The following is a 21,151-nucleotide window of genomic DNA, read 5'->3' as shown; positions in this document are numbered from 1 at the left end:
TGGCGAGACCAACAATGGCAAACACCCGACCGCGGTAGTGCGGTCAGGGTGGTCCTCGGCGTCAAAGATGAGGGGCGTGCTGGAGCACTTCAGCGGCTTCTAAGCGTCGAACGATGGCTCTGCTGCTGTAATCTCACGCGCCCACTGCTTGAGCTGGCGGTGAGAGGTATGCAGCGAGGCGCCGCCATCGACACACATGGCCTCCATAGCCTTCTGGAACCCTTGCTCACTAGACTCGTCGTCCTCGTCGTGATCGTCGTCTTCTTGTTTCTTGTTGCGGCCCCGGGCGGGCCTCTCTTGCTGGTTGTCCTTGCCGGGGCGGCCTCCTTGGCCGACACGCTTCTTGCCGGATCCCTCAGCACCGTCCTGGTCCTTCTCCTTGTCCCTCCTTTCGTACTCAGCCTTTTGCTTCTCAGCAAGCAGCTCGACTTGTCGGCAGTTCTGGAGGTCATGGCCCTTGATGCGGTGGATCTTGCAGTATTGCTTGCCAGAGCTTCCTAGCTTATCGGTAGCCGCCAGGGCCCGGCAGGCGGCGCACCCGGCAATCTCCTTGTCGGGGGCGTCTGCCTTGACCTTCTTGCCGGCACCGGTATCATCAGATCCCTCAACGGCAAGCACAGCCTTGCCTTTGCGTTTCCTATTGCGACACCGGCTCTTCTTCGTCGGAGTGGCGGCGTCTTCATCAGTAGAGTCGGTTTCCGCGCCGGCGTCTTCGCCAGGGTACTTCCTTCCCTCTTCAGCCCGGGCGCACCTATTGGCCAGAACGTAGAGCTCGGCCACATCCTTAATCTTGGTCATCACCAGCTCCTCACGCACTTTGCATTGCGTACGTTCTGGTGGAAGGCGCTAATCACAGTGGCGAGATGAACGTCGGGGATGTTGTACTGCACCCGGCCGAATCTCTGGATGTACTTGCGCAGGGTATCCCCTTCCTTCTGGGGAATGATATGCAGATCACTAGCCTGGCCATGAGCTTGGTGGCCTCCTGTGAAGGCGCCAACGAACTCATGGCACAGATCTGACCAGGAAGAACTGGAATCCACCGGCAAGTGCATCAACGAAGACATCACATTGGGCTAGAGCGCCAGCAGGAAATAGTTGGCAAGCACCTTGTCATTGCGAGCCCCAGCGGCCTGCATCGCGATGGTGTAGATGCTGAGGAACTCGGATGGATGGGTCTTGCCGGTGTACTTCTCGCTGACGTCGGGCTTGAACGTGCGGTGGGATGGCCACTGGAACTGCTTCAGCTCATGGGTAAAAGCCGGGCAGCCCACCTTGTAAGGTAGGCCGCCGGGGCCCCCAGTGCCGGGTGGTCCATAGCGGGTCCCGCCCACTTGTCCGACTGGCGGTGCGTTCCGCGCCGGCGCTCGATGGTGGTTCGAGCGTCTTCATGAGCTAGCTCCCGAAGGACCTGGCGCTGGTCGCGGAGGGTCCGCAGGGCGGATGATGCTATGGAGATGTTATCACAAGCGTCATCGCGATGGGCCGACGCCCGTGGCGGCTGGCGAGGAGGAGGAGAGTGCACCATGGCCGCAACTCCCCCTGTCCTCCCAGCACCAGCATGTGGTGGCTCGGTGGAGCGCCGGCCCGAGGGCCCCACCGGTCGCGGATCGTCTTTGTTTGCGACGGCGACGAGGCTCCGGATGGTGGCCCTCCACTCGTCGAGCTTCTCCGCAGCAGGAGGGAAGTCAAGGAGCAGCTGTGCGCATGCCAAAGCTTCCGATGGCGTAGGCGGTGGCGACAGTTGCGTGGATCGCGGCGTGCTTCGACCTCTAACTACGTTAGAAGGAGCTCCGTCATGACCCAACGGCTGTGTGCCATTTTCGCCAGCACTTCGGCGAGCGTGCTGAACCCCCTCATTTTGTCGCTGACGCACAGGGCTCTTCCCACGGCGGTGCCCGGGGTCACCATCATGGTGACGCTGCTCGGCGCGCACACCATGGGAAGAACACGCGGTGGTCACCGGTGTAGGCGTCCTGGAGGTCACCGCGCTGCCCGAAGTCGGCACCGTGACGCCCCAGGAGGGCCCCGCGCCGCCTGCGGGGGGCCTAGCTCCGTCCTTGGATCCGGCAACGTGTAGCCGGTCGTCTGGCGCGCGAACGACACCGCTCGCGAGGCTCCGACTGCCTGGGCGATGCTAGTGCTCGCGGGCCGCGGCCCAAGTCCTGTCTGTGACTGGTCCGCTGCTCGTCCGCACCGGCACGGGTCGTTCGGCTCTCAACGAATCGGCCGCCGTGGCCGTCCTCTTCTTAGGGGCCATGGCGACGAAGAACTGCTAGGCTAACTACTAGACCAGATTCTCACAATTGTGCACCCCTACCTGGCGAGCCAAGGATGTCGTTGTGGAATGACACCTATGGGATCACAAGAATCCCTACTATGGTTGCCGGGGCGCGGGGTTGCAAGGAGAGCAGGGCTAGTAGACAGCATAAGGATCGTTTACCCAGGTTCGGGCCGCGAGGATGCGTAAAACCCTAGTCCTGCTTTGGTGGGTGTATTTTTGAGAGTTCTTGAGCTCTCGAACTAGCCGTGGTCAGCATCTGGTTCCCAAGAGCCGAATCCCCATCCTCGTTGCCTCGTGCCTCCTTTTATAGGAAAAAGGGGTTGCCACAGTGGCACACAGGAGGTGGAAAGTTCTACAGTGGCACGAGGTTATCCCTCGTATTACAGGACAAGGTGCATTTAATGCATCACTTAGGTGTCCTCTTGCTTTATTGGGGCCGGGGGCGAGGCCCGTCCCATCCGTCGCCGCTCCTCCTCGCTTCGACACGCGCCTCGGCCAGGGATGCATGGGGTGCCATGTAGGCAGGCAGGCAGCTGAGTTGGTGCGGGGGTGGAGCCTTCACGACGATCTGCATGCCGCCATGCAGGCGCTTGATGAGTTGGCCTAGGAGCTGCATGTTGCCATGCAGGTGCCTGCCTAGCTGGTTGGGCTGGCAGCTGCATGTGAACGGCGGTGGAAGCTTGGTTGACATGGGCTTGGCGGTGGCCTTGCCGGCATCTTTGGCGAGGGCCTTGCCGGGTGGCCCGGCAAGGGTCTCGCCGTGGCGTGTTGTCGTCCCCGACAAGGATCTTGCCGAGAATCGTCGTCTTCTAATCTGATCTTGAATATGTCTTCACAAAGATCTACATGCCACCACAGGGGTGCCTTCCTGAGCCCTGGCCCCATGCTGATGATGGCACTGGGCCGTGGGCTCAAGGGTCGATCGCTCTGTTGGTGCGGGGCAAGCTATCCCGGCAAAAGTCTTGCCGGGGCCGCTGAGGCCACCCGGCAAGGGTCTTGCCAGGGGAATTGGCTTCGTTCCTCTGCTCATTGTGGTCTTGGCCTTGGCGTTGTTTGATAGTCTTGGGCTTCGATCTTACCTTGGCTCACCTCGCTCGTTCTGCTTGGTGTGGCCGTGGGCGCGGCTCTGACTGCCCGTGCACAGGGAAAAGGGGTACAAAGATGCACCCTTATTTTTGTACACTGACAGTGATTCCCATAGCATGCACGTATGGTGAACCGTTATGTGATGAAGTCGGAGCATGGTTTATTTATTGATTGTCTTCCTTATGAGTGGCGGTTGGGGACGAGCGATGTCTTTTGCTACCAATCTATCCCCCTAGGAGCATGCACGTAGTACTTTGTTTCGATGACTAATAGATTTTTGCAATAAGTATGTGAGTTCTTTATGACTAATGTTGAGTCCATGGATTATACGCACTCTCACCCTTCCATCATTGCTAGCCTCTTTGGTACCGTGCATTGCCCTTTCTCACCTCGAGAGTTGGTGCAAACTTCGCCGGTGCATCCAAACCCCGTGATACGATACGCTCTATCACACATAAGCCTCCTTATATATTCCTCAAAACAGCCACCATACCTACCTATCATGGCATTTCCATAGCCATTCCGAGATATATTGCCATGCAACTTCCATCATCATCATACACATGACTTGAGCATTCATTGTCATATTGCTTTGCATGATCATAAGATAGCTAGTATGATGTTTTCATGGCTTGTCCATTTTTGATGTCATTGCTACGCTAGATCATTGCACATCCCGGTACACCGCCAGAGGCATTCATATAGAGTCATATTTTGTTCTAGTATCGAGTTGTAATATTGAGTTGTAAGTAAATAAAAGTGTGATGATCATCATTATTAGAGCATTGTCCCATGTGAGGAAAGGATGATGGAAGCTATGATTCCCTCACAAGTTGGGATGAGTCTCCAGACTTTACAAAAAAATAAAAGAGGCCAAAGAAGCCCACAAAAAAGGCAAAGAAACCCACCAAAAAAGAGAAAAAAATAAAAAATGAGAGAAAAGAGAGAAGGGATAATGTTACTATCCTTTTACCACACTTGTGCTTTAGAATAGCACCATGTTCTTCATATAGAGAGTCTCTTGAGTTATCACTTTCATATACTAGTGGGAATTTTCATTATAGAACTTGGCTTGTATATTCCGATGATGGGCTTCTTCAAACGCCCGAGGTCTTCATGAGCAAGCAAGTTGGATGCACACCCACTTAGTTTTCAGTATGAGCTTTCATACACTTATAGCTAGCTCTTAGTGCATCCGTTGCATGGCAATCCCTACTCACTCACATTGATATCTATTGATGGGCATCTCCACAGCCCGTTGATACGCCTAGTTGATGTGAGACTATCTTCTCCTTTTTGTCTTCTCCACAACCACCATTCTATTCCACCTATAGTGCTATGTCCATGGCTCACGCTCATGTATTGCGTGAAAGTTGAAAAGGTTTGAGAATGTCAAAAGTATGAAACTATTGCTTGGCTTATCATCGGAGTTGTGCATGATGTGAATATTTTGTGTGCTGAAGATGGAGCATAGCCAAACTATATGATTTTGTAGGGATAACTTTCTTTGGCCATGTTATTTTGAAAAGACATGATTGCTTTATTAGTAGGCTTGAAGTATTATAGTTTTTATGTCAAATGATAAACTATTGCTTTGAATCACTCGTGTCTTAATATTCATGCCATGATTAGATTACATGATCAAGATTATGCAAGGTAGCATCTTTTTTATCATTTACCTACTCAAGGACGAGCTGGAATTAAGCTTGGGGATGCTGATACGTCTCCGTCGTATCTATAATTTTTTTATTGTTCCATGCCAATATTCTACAACTTTCATATATTTTGGCAACTTTTTATACTATTTTTGGGGACTAACATATTGATCCAGTGCCCAGTGCCAGTTCCTGTTTGTTGCATGTTTTTTGTTTCGCAGAAAATCCATATCAAACGGAGTCCAAACGGGATAAAAACAGACGGAGATTATTTTTGGAATATATGGAAAATATGGGAAGAAAAATCCACGCGAGACGGTTCCCGAGGGGGGCACGAGGCAGGGGGCACACAAGAAAGCTAATATCCGGATATAGATCGTGCTAAAATTTTAGCCCAATCGGAGTTACGAATCTCCGGGAATATAAGAAACGGTGAAAGGGTAGAATCTGAGAACGCAGAAAGAAAGAGAGACAGAGGGACAAATCCAATCTCGGAGGGGCTCTTGCCCCTCCCATGCCATGGAGACCAAGGACCAGAGGGGAAACCCTTCTCCCATCTAGGGAGGAGGTCAAGGCAGAATAAGAAGGAGGGGGGATCTCTCTCCCTCGCTTCCGGTGGCACCGGAGTGCCACCGGGGGCCAACATCATCACCGCAATCTTCACCAACAACTTTACCACCATCATCACCAACTCTTCCCCCCTCTATGCAGCGGTGTAACCTCTCTCTTACCCTCTGTAATCTCTACTTAAACATGGTGCTCAACGATATATATTATTTCCCAATGATGTATGGCTATCCTATGATGTTTGAGTAGATCCGTTTTGTCCTATGGGTTATTTGATGATCATGATTGGTTTGAGTTGCATGTTTTATTATTGGTGCTGTCCTATGGTGCTCTCCGTGTCGCGCAAGCGTGAGGAATTCCTGCTGTAGGGTTTGCAATATGTTCATGATTTGCTTATGGTGGGTGGCTCGAGTGATAGAAACACATACCCGAGTAAGTAGGTTGTTTGCGTATGGGATAAAGAGGACTTGATACTTTAATGCTATGGTTGGGTTTTACCTTAATGATCTTTAGTAGTTGCGAATGCTTGCTAGAGTGCCAATCATAAGTGCATATGATCCAAGTAGAGAAAGTATGTTAGCTTATGCCTCTCCCTCAAATAAGATTGCAATAGTGATTACCGGTCTAGTTATCGATTGCCTAGGGACAAATAACTTTCTCGTAACAAAAAGCTCTTTACTAAAAGTAACTTAGTTGTATCTTTGTCTAAACAACCCCAACCTTTTATTTACTTGCTCTTTATTATCTTGCAAACCTATCAAAAAAAAACCTACAAAGTATTTCTAGTTTCATACTTGTTCTAGGTAAAGCGAACGTCAAGCGTGCGTAGAGTTGTATCGGTGGTCAGTAGAACTTGAGGGATTGTTCTACCTTTAGCTCCTCGTTGGGTTCGACACTCTTACTTATCGAAAACTATTGCGATCCCCTATACTTGTGGGTTATCAGCCAGCTCGGCACTGGTTAAATAGCCTGCCTGAAAACACTATCGGCATTTGGGAGTAATTGGAAGAAGCCTTCCTCGACAACTTCCAAGGTACATATGTCCGACAACCAGACGCCGATGATTTAAGCCACATAGTCCAACAACCTGGAGAGTCAGCCGGGAAATTTTGGACTAGGTTCCTAACCAAAAAGAACCAGATCGTCGACTGTCCGGATGCCGAAGCCCTAGCGGCCTTCAAACATAGCAACCGCGATGAATAGCTCGCCCGCCACCTCGGCCAAGAAAAGTCAAAATCTATGGCAGCCCTCACGGCACTCATGACCCGCTTTTGCGCGGGTGAGGATAGTTGGTTGGCTCATAGCAAAAACACAGCCAGCGAGGCAGGCCCCTCTGAAGTTAAGAACAACAACGACAAGTGTCGTGGTTCTAAGACTGACAGTAGAATAGGGGGGTAGGAATGTAGAGGCAAGATCCTAGCTATGGAGGAGTTGTACACACGAGTTTTACGAGTTCAGGCCCTTCTCAGAGGAAGTAACGGCCCTACATCTCGGAGCCCGGAGGCTGTCGACTAAATATATGTGTGTGAATTACAGAAAATGTGAACCCTTGTCCCAGAGGAGGGGGTGGCTTATATAGAGTACGCCAGGACCCCAGCTCCCCTCTGTTACACAAGGTTCAATGCTCATAAAGGAGGGGCGTTACTGGTATCTGCAGTAAAGTGTTGTAAATGCCCATAAAGCTATGCTTTAAGTCTTGACCATTGCAGAGTGGAGGGTTTCTCATCTTCTGGTGGTCGAGTGTCTTCAAGGTGGTCGAATGAGCACATCTTCATGGTCGAGTGGATGATGATTTCTCTTCGACTGCTTCTGATTCTTTGTAGAGATGTCCTTGGGGAGGGTATGTTTGACAGATCCATGACCCTACCCTAGGTACATAGCTTCATCATTAGCCCCCGAATGGATCAGGGTTTGAGTGAGGAAGGAGTTGGGAACACTTCCGACCCATTCTTTGTGCTATGATATATCTTGTTCTGGAACAATGAGTTGAGGTGACGACGTCGACTCCTTTCTCAGTCGCCTTGGTCCATTCTTGGTTTTTTTCGAGTGAATTTTCATGGTAGAATTCCGAATGATGATGTAGAGGATGTTTTTCTTCAGTCTGACAAGTTGCTCTTCTCTCCGCGGATTTCGCGGGATTCCAATTTTGGGAAGTGCGCCAGACGGACGGAACCGAGGTTATCGGGACGGATTAGGCAAGTCTCCTCGATCCCTGCGCCACCTTTTTCGCCACGTACTGCACACGCGACTGTTGCGGGATTTGTTTAGATCGCCTGGGTCCACCAGTCAGTCACTCGGGGGACGACCTTATAAAAGGTCCCGGACCAGGCCTCTGCCCCGTGCGCTCCCATTCTCTCTTCTTCTTCTCCTGATCTCTCCACGACGCTCCCTTCCGCTCTTGTCGCCGGACTCTCGCTCGAGCTCGACCCGTCGCCATGGGGAAAGAGAAGACGGTGGCGCTGGAGCGCACGAAGAAGGTGACCACGAAGATGAAGGGCAAGTGGACCAGCCGGGGCGGATCCTCGTCGAGATCCGGCCTGCCGCCGGGCTGGATCCAGGGCGGCTGGATCCGCTCGACAATCACCCAGGACGACCTCGACGACCTGGTGGAGGGCGGACTGATCCCCCACAAGTCGGCACGGCTCCAGGGAATGAACCCGAGCCGCAGCCAAGGGAGGGTGAGTGTGTTCTCCTCGCCACCCACGTAGATCGCGGATTCTCACTGCCTCCCCATCCTTTCTTCCGGGGTTTTTTGAACTTCTTTGGGGCTCAAATTCACCATTTCACTCCAAACACCATAGTCTATCTGGCCGCTTTCGTGTCGATGTGTGAAAATTTCTTGGGTTGTCGACCGCACTGGGGTCTTTTCAAACACATCTTCACCTGCTGCTCCCAGTCGGTCAAAAAGGCCAAATCGAGTGACGAGAGGACACAAGTGATCCAGATGTGTGGGGCTCTAGGGATCCAGGTGAGGAGAAAGAGTACCTTCCCAGCCATGATCCATCCTGACTCGGTCTGGGGCTGGCAGTCGACTTGGTTCTACTGCAAGGATCAGCCGACCCCGGGTCAGTCGACTGGACTTCCTCCTTTTTCTTTGGCTTGAGTGGAGAAGCCCGCCCCCTGAAGGTAGTTCCAGAAGAGAAGGTGCAGGTCAAGGTGCTGGTCGAGCGGGTCGTCCAAGTCGTCCGCGACGGGGTGACTGGGATGGACCTGCTGGAGGTCTTTCTCGGTCGATGCATCCAACCTCTTCAGGCATGTGATCATCCGATGTGGATGTACTCTGGGCTCGAGGATTCCACTCGGATCCACCCGGAGGATGTCAGCGAGGATACCTTGGAGAAGTGGTTGATGGGGATCACCAGCAACAAAGACAACCCTCAGGGGTCTAGGAGGGTGATTCCATTCGACAACTCGCACCAGCCGGAGCAGGTGTAATTCTGTTTTATCAAGTATCTTTCCGATTCACCGTGTGACATATTGTTTATGGTCGACTGAATTTCCTTTGATCGTTGTCCTTTCAGGCCCTCATCGACATGTACTCAATGCCCAACGGAGTGTAGGAACAAGACGTCGAGGAAGAAGCGAGTGGGGGCGAGAGCGGCAAGGAGCACTTGGATGCCGAGGAGGACGAGGAGAGCGACGAATCGACTGATGAAGAAGAAGTCGACTCGCCTCCTCGCAGGGAGAGGAGATCTAAACATGCTCACGACCCGACGAGCGCTCCGGACTTGGTGGCCGTGCCGATTGGACAATCTTCGAAGCGTCCCAGGACGTCATCCCCAACGCCGACTGAGAAGGCTCCAAAGCAGTCCAAAGTTGTGTTGCTCCAGCGCAAAAAGCACCGAAGGCGACCTCCTCCAAACTGCCAAAAGCTTTGCCCAGGATCAAAGTGACCGTCCCTACTATCTCCAGGTAATCATCTGACTTGTCCTTTTCGTCGACTCGATTAACCGGACATAACCGATTGAATGCGGGTCTTTGCAGTGCTGCTACGTCAGGAACCTCTTCTCTCCAGTACCGGGACGAGGAGATGGAAGATGCGGTAACCTCCAATCCAGGTATAAACTCTTGCGATTTTGTTCTTGATTCTTAGGTCGATTGCGTTCTAGTGGTTCACTTGGGGTCGAATGATCTGCCTTGCAGCTCCACCCAATGTCATCGATCTTCTAGATGACGATGAAGATGTGGCTCTTAAGCCCAGGAAGAGCAAGAAGGTAGCAGCTGGTAGGATGTCTCGGCAAGGACCCACTACGACACCTCCCGTCTGTCAACCTAAAGACGTGGGCAGGGCCTCTGTGACCTTCGCTGCACCCTTGTCGAGTGAGCACCCCACACCGCCGACTGCGCCTGTGATTCCTTCAGTCGTCCAACTCCACACCACGGAGCTCCAAGCCGCTGCGCCTGGGTCGTCTGCTCACTTTTTCACCAGCTATCCCGTCCCAGACAACCAGTCGGAAGTGGCTGCGGAAGCCATCCGATAGGCTGACATGATGATGGAGCGGGTGAAGACGGTGCATGAGAACAGCCAGGCTGCCTACGACGCCAGTGCTGCTCTTCGGGCCAATGTCCAGGTGAGTAGACTTTCCAACTATTTTTGCTCTGTGAGGAAATGTTACTCGAAAAATCTTCTTCTACACAACCTGCTGTTGTTTGCGTCGAATTAGAGCACCCACTGGGTGTTTTGTTATTCTTGGTAGTTTTGTTCTTCCACTCGGTCTGGGCGAGTGGGATCTGAAGCGGTGGGGGCACGCTAAGTGAACCCACTGCGTGTAGTCCCCGAGACCGCGGTCGACTGCTGGCAGTCGACTGGGGTCTAAGTTCTTCTTTCCTTTCTTTTTTACTCCTGACACTCGACTCAGGCGGACCAGTCGAGTCGGATCCGAACCGGTGGGGGCACGCCAAGTGCACCCACTGGGTGTAGTCCCCGAGACCGCAGTCGACTACTGGCAGTCGACTGGGGTCTGAACAACTTTTTTTTTGGTCTGGGAGGACCGTTCGAGTTGAGTCTTAGTCAGCGGGGGCACGCCAAGTGCACCCGCTGGGTGTAGCCCCTGAGACCGCAGTCGACTGTGTGCAGTCGGCTGGGGTCTAAGCGAACTTCTTTAGGTTTTATTCACTCGGAAGTAAACAACCTTTGATCTTATCGACTGATCCGTCTTTTTCCTTCTGCAGAAGTCTTGTACTCTTATTTCTCAGTTTGCTGAACTTGAGGAGAAGCAGAGGCAACTCAACCTCGACTTGGAATTAGCCCAGCAGAATCTGAAGTAAGCTCAAGATGAAGCCGCTGGTACGGAAGGTAACTGACTGCCGACTGACTTTCAATATATTTCTTTGATCTCTTCTTTGATTCGATTGTTTCTTTTGCAGAGAAAATGAAGTTGGCTCTGGAGAAGAAGGACTCGGACCTCGCCGCCGCGCAAAAAGCAGCCCAAGATAAAACTGCTCTCATAGACCAGAAGATTGCTTCAATCGGAACACTAGAAGGGGAGGTGAACAAACTGAAATCTTGTCTTAATGAAGCTAACCACGAAGTGACCAGTCTGAAGAAGGACAAGGTTGTCCTGAATGAAAAGTTGGAGTCTGCGATCTGCAACAGGAATGACACGAAAGCTTATCTGAGGACTCTTGACAAGAAGCTCTATCTCGCGCTGGAAGGTATTTCTTCTAAACCGACTGTTTTTATGCTTGCGATCGGATCTTTCTTGGTCGATTCACTAATTTTTTGCTGCAGAATTCTGCCAAGACTTCGACAAGGAAATTGGAAGGGTTGAGACGGGTCTGGACCCTATCGCTTCTCCAGTCTGCGACGAAACTGCGATGAACGTGCTCCGACTGGAGCCCGTATCGCCAGCGCCACAAGCTACCTCGTGCGCCTGAAGGAGGTAGTCTCCCAAATCGACTCATCGCTTTGGCCGGGGGCGGCGCTTCAGAATGACCTGGAATCCCTGATGACTGGACTGAACGAAATCCCTGACCGAGTGCAAGAATGGAAGAAATCCTCCGCCTGCTGTGGTGCTGACGTGGCGCTGTCCTTGGTGCGAGTCCATTGCAAGGAGGCTCGTGAAGACAAGCTGGCTGCGATCAAAGTCGCTAACACCAAAAAGCATGATTTCCAGTCCTTCGTGGAGAGTTTCATTGCTGCCGCCACTCGGATCGCTGATGGGATCGACCTGGACTCATTCGTGGAGCCTGCCAGGCCTCGTCCGGCCGAGTGAAGAAACTTATGAAACTTGAATCTGCTTTAAATTTGCCTCGGAATGTCGAGTGATTGTTGTAACCGTTCAACTCCTTCGGGCTTGATGCCCGAGTACTTTTGATTTGTTGCTCGGAACTTTTAGGATTTATCTGAATTTGGTTTATCTCCGAATGTGCTTGCGTTTGCCTTCGAATGGACTTTGCTAACTTCTTGGAATAGTCTTTGCGCTGGAGACGCAGCTTTGAGGTGGCGGCTCCAGTCGACCTGCGCTTCGTCGTCCTTGCGGATAGGGATGGAGCGGACATTGTACTTGTGACGTAGCTCCGAAGGAGAAGGTTGCAGTCGACCTGCGCCTCGTCGTCCTTGCGGATAGGGGTATGTTTCGGGTTTGGCGAGTACTGGACTGCAGCTAAGACCCCCGAGTGGGAGGACTGCTCTCCACTCGGTAAGATTTTTTCAAACTTAGGCGAGTACTGGACTGCAGCTAAGACTCCTAGTGAGAAAACTTAGGCGAGTACTGGACTGTAGCTAAGTCTCCTAGTGAGAGAACTTAGGCGAGTACTGGACTGCAGCTAAGCCCCCGGGTGGGAGGATTGCTCTCCATGCGGTAGGATTTTTTTCAAATTTAGGCGAGTACTGGTGTTGGGGATATTACTACTGGGCGTAAACTAGCCTATCTGGGCCGGATTAGCTTCATCAGTAGTTAAGCATGTTAAAGCCCATGAAGGTAGATGAGGGCTCAAGACCCATAACTGGATGAGAGCCCGTAGCCGTAAACCGGCGTCAATATGTAACTTGTATTGTAAGTTAGGAATAAGTAGAGACCAAATAGGACACATCTATGAGCCGGTGTTGGGACGCTGTAAACCAACGGGCGTCACCCATGTATATAAGGGGACGACCCGGCGGCGGTTCAGGGAGGACAGAGAACAACTCGAGACATAGGTGAAGCTTATTTGCTCCCTAGTCATCGAAACACCCATCAATTCCATCACAACTAGACGTAGGCTTTTACCTTCATCGAAGGGGCCGAACTAGTATAAACTCTCTTGTGTCCTTGTGTCCACTTTAATCCCTTCAAGCTAACATGTCGCGATGGCTCCACAACTAAGTCCTTTCTCTAGGACATCTATCGTGACAAACCCACGACAGTTGGCGCCCACCGTGGGGCAATCGCACGATGGTTTCCGGTTCTTGGAGGGCCGCTATGAAGGACTCAAGGGCTACGCTGTAGGCCGGATGACTAAGAGTCGTCGCGGCAAACTTTACATCGACGACGCAGGCTGGGGCCCCGAGGCCGGCTCAATTGAGTACGGGTACCGGGTCCCCTTTGGTAGCATTCACGTTTTCATTGGCAAGATCGGTGGACCGGGCCCTGAGCCGGACATCTGCACCGACCTCGTCGAGACGGCTCAGCATGCGCGATCCGCCCAGATTAAACCGGCCATCAAGCGTGCCTTCGTGGGAATGATCCATGGAGGGAGTTATGAGGATGGATCGGAGCTTCGCGGGGCAACTACCGTTTGTTCCGGTGACGACTTTTCGGCCGGAGAAACCGGATCTCTTTATCAGCTACAAGATGGCCGGATTGAGAGCTGTTCCGATGGTGACAGTATTCGGGACCCCTCTGATCTGCCTAACCGGGTTGGAATATTCATGACCGGAACACAAGCAGCGCTTCACTCTTCAACAGCCGCGGCAACGATCTCCGGTTCAGCAGCGGCAACGGCTGCCGGGGCAGGAGGCCCCGTGCGCCCGCCGGCTCAGGTTCTTTCAGAACTATTTGATGCGTTGGCTGTGCTTATGGCAGAAGTTAATCCGCCAGATCAGGACGTTCACAACACGGAGATTGCAAAGGTAAAGGAACAAATCGCCCAGGCCAAGACGGATCTAGCAGCTGAGGATACTAGGATGGCCGCAGAGCAGGCCGCTTTAGACGCACAGGTCTACAGGCTTATGTTGGACCAGAGTGCGTCGCATGAAGTCATGAGGAGGAAGCACCGGTCCCGCTTACCTCCGGTTTTCAAGGCTAGAGACCTTTTTAACACTCCAGGGCCAAGAGCCAGCAATCCGCTGGAGGGGAACCAGGCAGAAGCCCCTGGGACCGGTGCGCCGGTTCAACCCCGTCAGCTGGACCCACCTCGTCCAAACACCGTTATACCTCAGGATGCTGTAACACCTCCGGGTCACTACTCCAACCCAATGGACAATCTTGTTGCCGCTGCTGCACGACTGGAGGCCATTCCAGTTGAGGGTGACTCGCCACAGGCAGTAGAGACGCGACGGGTCAAGGAACTTCTGAGGACAGCTTTGGCCCAACAGGAAGCGTACTCGTACAGCCGCGACCGGATCCACTCGACCCCCCGTCCAAGCCGGAGTTATAGCAGACATATGGATGAACCAGCAGTGTCAAGTAATGAACGACGTGGTGCACCCCGTGGTAACAACCCGACGGGTGGAGCTGATGACGCTCAGGAAGTGGTGAACCGGGCCCGAGCGCGCAGGGAGGCCGAGTTAGCCGCACAGCATCAGGCTCGGCAGCTCATGCCGATTCGTCCAACCATTTCGATCGAACCTGGTGTTACTTCTAGTTCTTTGGGGGTGCCTTGCCTCGTCCCCGCTTTACGCAACGTGCGCCTGCCCAAGGATTTCAAAGGCCCACGCAAGGTACCAAATTATACGGCGGATCAACCACCAGAGACATGGGTAGAGAGCTATGAGATGGCCATGGAGATGCTTGATGTGGATGACACGGCATGTGCGAAATACTTCACCATGATGCTTGAAGGAACGTCCCGTACTTGGTTAAAAAGCTTGCCCGTTAATTCTATCAGCTCATGGGCCCAATTACGAGCCCGGTTTATCAACAATTTCAAGGCTACCTGTAAATAGCCTATGTCGATAGTGGACTTAGCTGCATGCGTCCAGGAGGAAGGAGAGTCAACGACTCATTGGGTGCGCCGGGTTTCACAAGTGTTGCACTGCTCAGACCGCATCAACGCTGACACCGCAGTATTAACCCTAGAAGGCAACTGCCGGTTTGGGCCCCTGAAGTTGAAATTGGGATGGATGAAGCGTCATTGCACCAACATGGGGACCCTCATGGCCGCTTTGGTAAAATATGTTGACTCTGATAGTACCAAGGATCCCGAATCTGATGATGACAAGACAGGGAAGGGGAAGAAGAACAGCAGCTCCAAAGGTCAGTAGCATCACTGGGTAGGCAACGGCAGAGGAGGCAAGCGTAAAGCGGATGGCAACATGGATTTTGTGGCTAATACCAACGTACAGGACAATGGCCAGCGGCGCAAGGGTAGGCCGAAAAATCGTAGTGGAGCACCCAACCCCAACCCAAACTGCCTGAACTATCTGCTAAGCCAGCCCTGTCCAAAACATGGGACGAAGGAGGAGCCAGCAAACCACCTTTGGAAGGATTGCTTTATTATGCAGGAGTTCAAGAATTCTATTAATTTCCGGTATGATCACGGATCTGGCGGTGGCTCAGGGTCCGGGCCGGGTTACGGTGGAGGAAGTTCCGGTTCAGGATTTAATGGTAATCCGGGCGGACATAATGGTCAAAATAGTCAGAACAACCAGGGTGGTTACAACCAACAGCAGCAATAGTCAGGTTACCAAAGCAACCCAAAGTAGTTGAGTAGTGGGTAGTACCATGTCTTTACCACTAGCTTGGACAAGCGAGACCGGAAGGTTCAGAGGCGGGCATTCAACTCTGTTGAACCGGCCACACCCCGTTATCTACGTTGTTCTGAACAGCCAATCATATGGAGCAGAGAGGATCACCCACTCCAGATCAATAATCCGGGTCAGTTGGCTCTGGTGGTGGTGCCTCAGGTGGGAGGTTATAAGTTCACCAAGGTGCTCATGGATGGAGGGAGCAGCATTAACATCCTATACTATGAGACCTTCCGTCGTATGGGACTAACAGATAAGAATCTCAAACCGTCCAATACAGTATTCCATGGTGTAGTGCCTGGCAGATCAGCATATCCCGTTGGTAAGATAGCTCTTGAAGTGACCTTTGGGGATGATCATGATTCCAGGTCGGAGACATTAACGTTTGAAGTGGTGAAAATCCAAAGTCCATATCATGCCCTGTTTGGGCGTCCGGCATACGCCAAGTTTATGGCTCGGCCCTGTTATGTGTATTTGCAGCTCAAGATGACGGGTCACAAGGGGACAATAATGGTTCACGGAAGCCACAAAATCGCTTTGGAATGCGAGGAAGGAGATGCGGCTTATGCAGAGTCGGTTTGTGCCACCGAGGAGTTGAAGTACTATAAAGACAATGTTGATCCGGCGGACATGACTCCGTTGAAGAAGCCAACTACGGAGCATGATCTGGCCCTGAAGTTCAATTCGGCAGCAGAAACTAAGCTTGTTGACTTCGTACCTGGCGATTCGTCCAAGCAGTTCAGCATTAGTGCCAACTTGGATCCGAAATAGGAAAGTGCGCTCATCGAGTTCATCCGTGAGAATCGGGACATTTTTGCATGGAAACCCTCTGACATGCCAGGTGTACCGAGGCAACTTGCTAAGCACACACTGAATGTGGATCCTAAATACAAACCGGTGAAACAGTTCCTCCACCGATTTAACGAAGAAAGATGCAAGGCGATTGGAGAAGAGGTAGCCAGGCTCTTAGCAGCTGGTTTTATTGTTGAAGTTTTTCACCCTGAGTGGCTTGCCAATCCGGTGCTAGTCCTTAAGAAGAACGGCACCTGGCGTATGTTTGTGGATTACACAGATCTTAATAAGGCTTGTCCAGCAGATCCTTTTGCCATCCCCTGTATTGATCAAATCATTGATGCTACGACGGGTTGTGAGCGTTTAAGTTTTTTGGATGCATATTCTGGCGATCATCAGATCAAAATGGCAGTTATGGACCAGGAGAAGACGGCATTCATAACTCCCTTTGGAGCCTTCTGCTATGTGTCGATGCCCTTTGGGCTCAAAAGTGCCCAGGCAACTTATCAACGGTGTGTACAAAATTGTCTTCACAAGCAGATTGGCCGTAATGTACATGCTTACGTGGATAATATCGTGGTTAAATCCAGGGAGAAGGAGACTCTGGTTGATGATTTGAAGGAAACCTTTGATAACCTAAGGACGTACAAGATGATGCTTAATCCGGACAAGTGTGTCTTTGGTGTACCGGCGGGCAAGTTATTGGGTTTTCTGGTGTCCAACAGGGGAATTGAGGCTAATCCGGAGAAGATCACAGCCATCACCTCCCTGGCTAAACCGAAGTGTATCAATGATGTTCAACGCCTGGTAGGCCGGATTGCCGCGTTAAGCCGGTTTATCAGCCGCCTTGGTGAGAAGGCGATCCCTTTGTATCAGATGTTGAAGAAGACGGATCAGTTCGTCTGGAGTTCTGCTGCTGATGAAGCATTTGAGGACTTAAAGCGGCAATTGGCCAATCCGCCTGTGCTCGCCGCTCCCATTGACAAGGAGCCGTTGCTGCTATATGTTGCTGCTAACGCTCGTGCGGTCAGCGTGGCTATTGTGGAGGAACGAAAGGAGGCAGGTAAGGAGCATCCGGTTCAATGTCCGGTCTATTATATCAGCGAGGTACTCATTGAGTCCAAGCAAAGGTATCCGCATTGGCAGAAGCTGGTGTACAGAGTTTTTATGGAAAGCCGGAAGCTTAAGCAATACTTCCAAGGGCACCCAATTACGGTGGTCAGTTCTGCTCCTTTGGGAGATATCATCCAGAACCGGGAAGCAACTGGCCGGATTGCAAAGTGGGCTATAGAGCTGGGGCCGTATGGTTTGAAATATGTGCCTCAGACAGCGGTTAAGTCTCAAGCGCTTGTTGATTTCATCAATGATTGGACGGAAATGCAAGCACCTGAAGAAAAGCCGGATCATACGTATTTGACCATCCATTTTGACGGATCCAGGCAGTTGGAAGGCTCGGGGGCTGGAGTCGTATTAACTTCCCCACGAGGTGATAAGTTTTGTTATGTTCTCCGTTTAATGTTCCCTTGTACTAACAATGCAGCTGAGTATGAAGCCTTGCTCCATGGTCTTCGGATGGCTAAGGAGATGAATCTAAGTCGAGTTAAGTGCTTCGGTGATTCGGACCTTGTGGCTCAGCAAGTGTTTGGCACTTGGGACTCCAAGGACCCACTCATGGCAGCATATCGTCGTGAGGTGGATATTGTTGCAGGTTATTTCAGAGGCTATCAGGTGGACCACGTGGACCGGCGGAAAAATGAAGCGGCGGACGCTTTAAGCCGGGTGGGCTCTCAGCACAAACTGGTCCCACCCAATGTTTTTCTGGATGTACTGCACAACCCGTCGGTGAAGATCCCTGGTGAAGAGGATTTGTCCATTCCTGATCCGGAGGCTCAATTGGTGGCAGTTCTTCATGTTATTCCGGATTGGACGCTTCCTTATCTGGCGTACAAGAACCGGGGCAAGTTTCCAGAAGATGAAATTCTGGCCCGGCAGATAATCCGGCGATCCAAGTCCATGGCTGTCATCAACGGTGAGTTGCGTCATTGCAGTGTATCAGGAGCTTTTCAACGTTGCGTGTCTCCTGAAGAAGGCCGTGAAATTTTGCGGGAGATCCACGAAGGAGATTGTGGTCACCACGCCGGTTCAAAGTCTGTGGTGGCTAAGGCATTTTGCCATGGTTTCTATTGGTTAACTGCTCATGCTGATGCGAAGGATCTGGTTAGACGATGTGATGGTTGCCAAAGGTTTTCAAGACGTGATCATGTACCGGCTCAAGAATTGAGGATGATTCCAATTACTTGGCCATTTGCGACTTGGGGGCTGGATATGGTTGGGCCTTTCAAAAGGTCCAAAGATAAGAAGACCCACCTCCTGGTGGCGGTGGACAAGTTTACAAAGTGGGTGGAGGCAGAACCTATTAGCAAGTGTGATGCGGCCACGGTGGTTCAGTTCATCAAAAAGGTGATTTTCTGGTTTGGCTTTCCGCACAGTATTATCACAGATAATGGTAGCAATTTATCCAAAGGTGCTATGAAGGAGTTCTACGAACGGGAGCACATCCGGCTCGACGTTTCATCAGTGGCACATCCACAGTCCAATGGTCAAGCAGAAAGAGCTAATCAAGAGATCTTGAGAGGTATCAAGCCCCGGCTCATGGTTCCTTTGCAGAGAACGCCGGGTTGTTGGGTAGAAGAATTACCATCTGTGTTATGGAGCATCAATACAACACCCAACAGATCAACAGGATACACACCGTTCTTCATGGTTTATGGTGCGGAGGCGGTTCTCCCCAGCGATATCCGTCATGACTCACCTCGTGTCACGGCTTATGTTGAAGCAGACAACGAGACAGCACGGCAAGATGCTTTGGATCGGTTGGATGAAGAGCATGACATCACAGCCGCCCGGTCGGCGATTTACCAGCAGGATCTTTGTCGTTATCACAGTCGCCGAGTCAGAACCAGAGCCTTCCAGGAAGGAGACTTGGTGCTTCGGCTCATCCAAGATCAGACTGATATGCATAAGCTATCCCCACCTTGGGAGGGGCCTTTCATGGTCAGCAAGAATCTGCACAACGGGTCGTACTATCTGATCGATATTCGAGAGCATAAGGACTCACGTACATCAGAGGAAGAGACTAACAGGCCATGGAATATAGCTCATCTTCGGCCTTACTATACCCGAGCCATTGGCTATACTTATGTACATACAATGTATATATTATGATTAAGTATAATAAACCGGAACCTCAGCTAAAGCGGGGTATCTGTTCTTTTACATCATGTGAGGTTACACGGAGTTGCTCTAAAGTGGCCTCCGGTTTACCCCTTGAGTTCGCTTTGCTAAAAGCATCATGTTATATCACTTGGAGGATTGGTCGTGTCCAAACCAATACCATGCCTCTTGATAGGTGAAAGCCAGCAGATCACTTGGGGACTTGGTCATGTCTGAACCAGTCATGCCTCTTGATCGGCCTAAGGCCACAGAATCACCTGGGGGCTTGGTCGAACCCGAACCATGACCACGCCATTTGGTCGGCATAAATGCCACAAGAATCACTTGGGGACCTGGCTAACTAGAACCATAGTTACACCTAACGGGAGCTTGGTCGTGTTTGGCCATGGTTACGCCATTTGATCAGCTTAAATAAATCTTTTTTGGCAAACGTTTTTGTCGTTGTTTTTGCTTCATACTTTTCTTTGAAGGGGTTTTTTTGCTTTTTATTGTGTTCCTTAAACCGACAAAGTTTTTTAACCAATCAATTGACGGAACACAGTTCACGTCAATCTGGAGACTATTTGTCCGGTTTGATCCTTGTTGTTAACATCCTCTTAGGGATTAACACGTTGTTCATTATAACCTGGCACAGTTTACATGGTAGCCAGTGTCATATACATATACAGGAGTTGTTATTTCCTCCAACAGTGTGGGTTTGCAAAACTCCGCTTCAAGATTGGCCAAGCCAACTTCACACTCAATGGTGGCAGGTATTATGTATCTCAAATTTTTTTATCATATACTTAAAATTTTGTTTTGGATGTTTTGACTTTATACAAACATCATATTCTGCCTGACGGTACAACCGTGGTGGCACTTAACGAATTTCTTATTTCAGAAAGTATTTTGGAAAGTTCATTACCACAGGAAGAACAAGTTATGCGCGAAGGCATATCAACATCAAAGGTATCAGCTAGCCTATTACAAGGCAACATGGTGCCCATAGTAACATAGTTGTTTTTCACAAAGGAGAGACAGTTTTAAAACTGGCTTCCGGTTTCAGCTTGGCCACCAGCCTGGCCTGATGGTTGTGGGTCATCCTGCGCCGCTTCAGCTTCCGTTTCTCTACCCAGTGGCTAGAAATCCATAGTTGTCCAGTCGATTCCCATCAGTGCTTGAAAAACAGCTTCGTCATGGATTAGCAAAGACGAGTCAATATCGGGAGCGTAAGTATGCTTACGGATTGGAGGGATCAGGTTTTCCGATTCATGGATTGGTGCAGCTATTCGCTTGTTCTGGCTGTCATATTGGGCTTGATAATGAGACAAATCGGCTTCCTCAGCCAGTTGACAAGCTAGCGGACGTACCTCCCGGTTTATGGCTCGCAGATCCGCTTCACCAAATTCTGACCCGTCTTCCTTCAAACTGGGATAACCCTGAGCCGCTTCAATAGGATCAAAATCCGGCACCCAGGCTTTTGCCCGGATTAAAGCATTGATTGCACCGGTTCGAGCAGCAGATTTCTTCAGCTCTTCAACCCGGGCAGGAAGCACTGACAGTTTCATCAAAGTATCTTGAATCAAAGTGGGCGCCGGTTCTTTATGAGACACGGTACAGATGATCCGCTAGGCACCAGTATACAATTGTTCAACCAAGGTATAG

This window comes from Triticum urartu, chromosome 2A (assembly GCF_056163025.1).
Source record: "Triticum urartu cultivar PI428250 chromosome 2A, HENAU_Tu73, whole genome shotgun sequence".
NCBI lineage: Eukaryota > Viridiplantae > Streptophyta > Magnoliopsida > Poales > Poaceae > Triticum > Triticum urartu.
Note: the sequence above shows the minus strand (reverse complement) of the source record.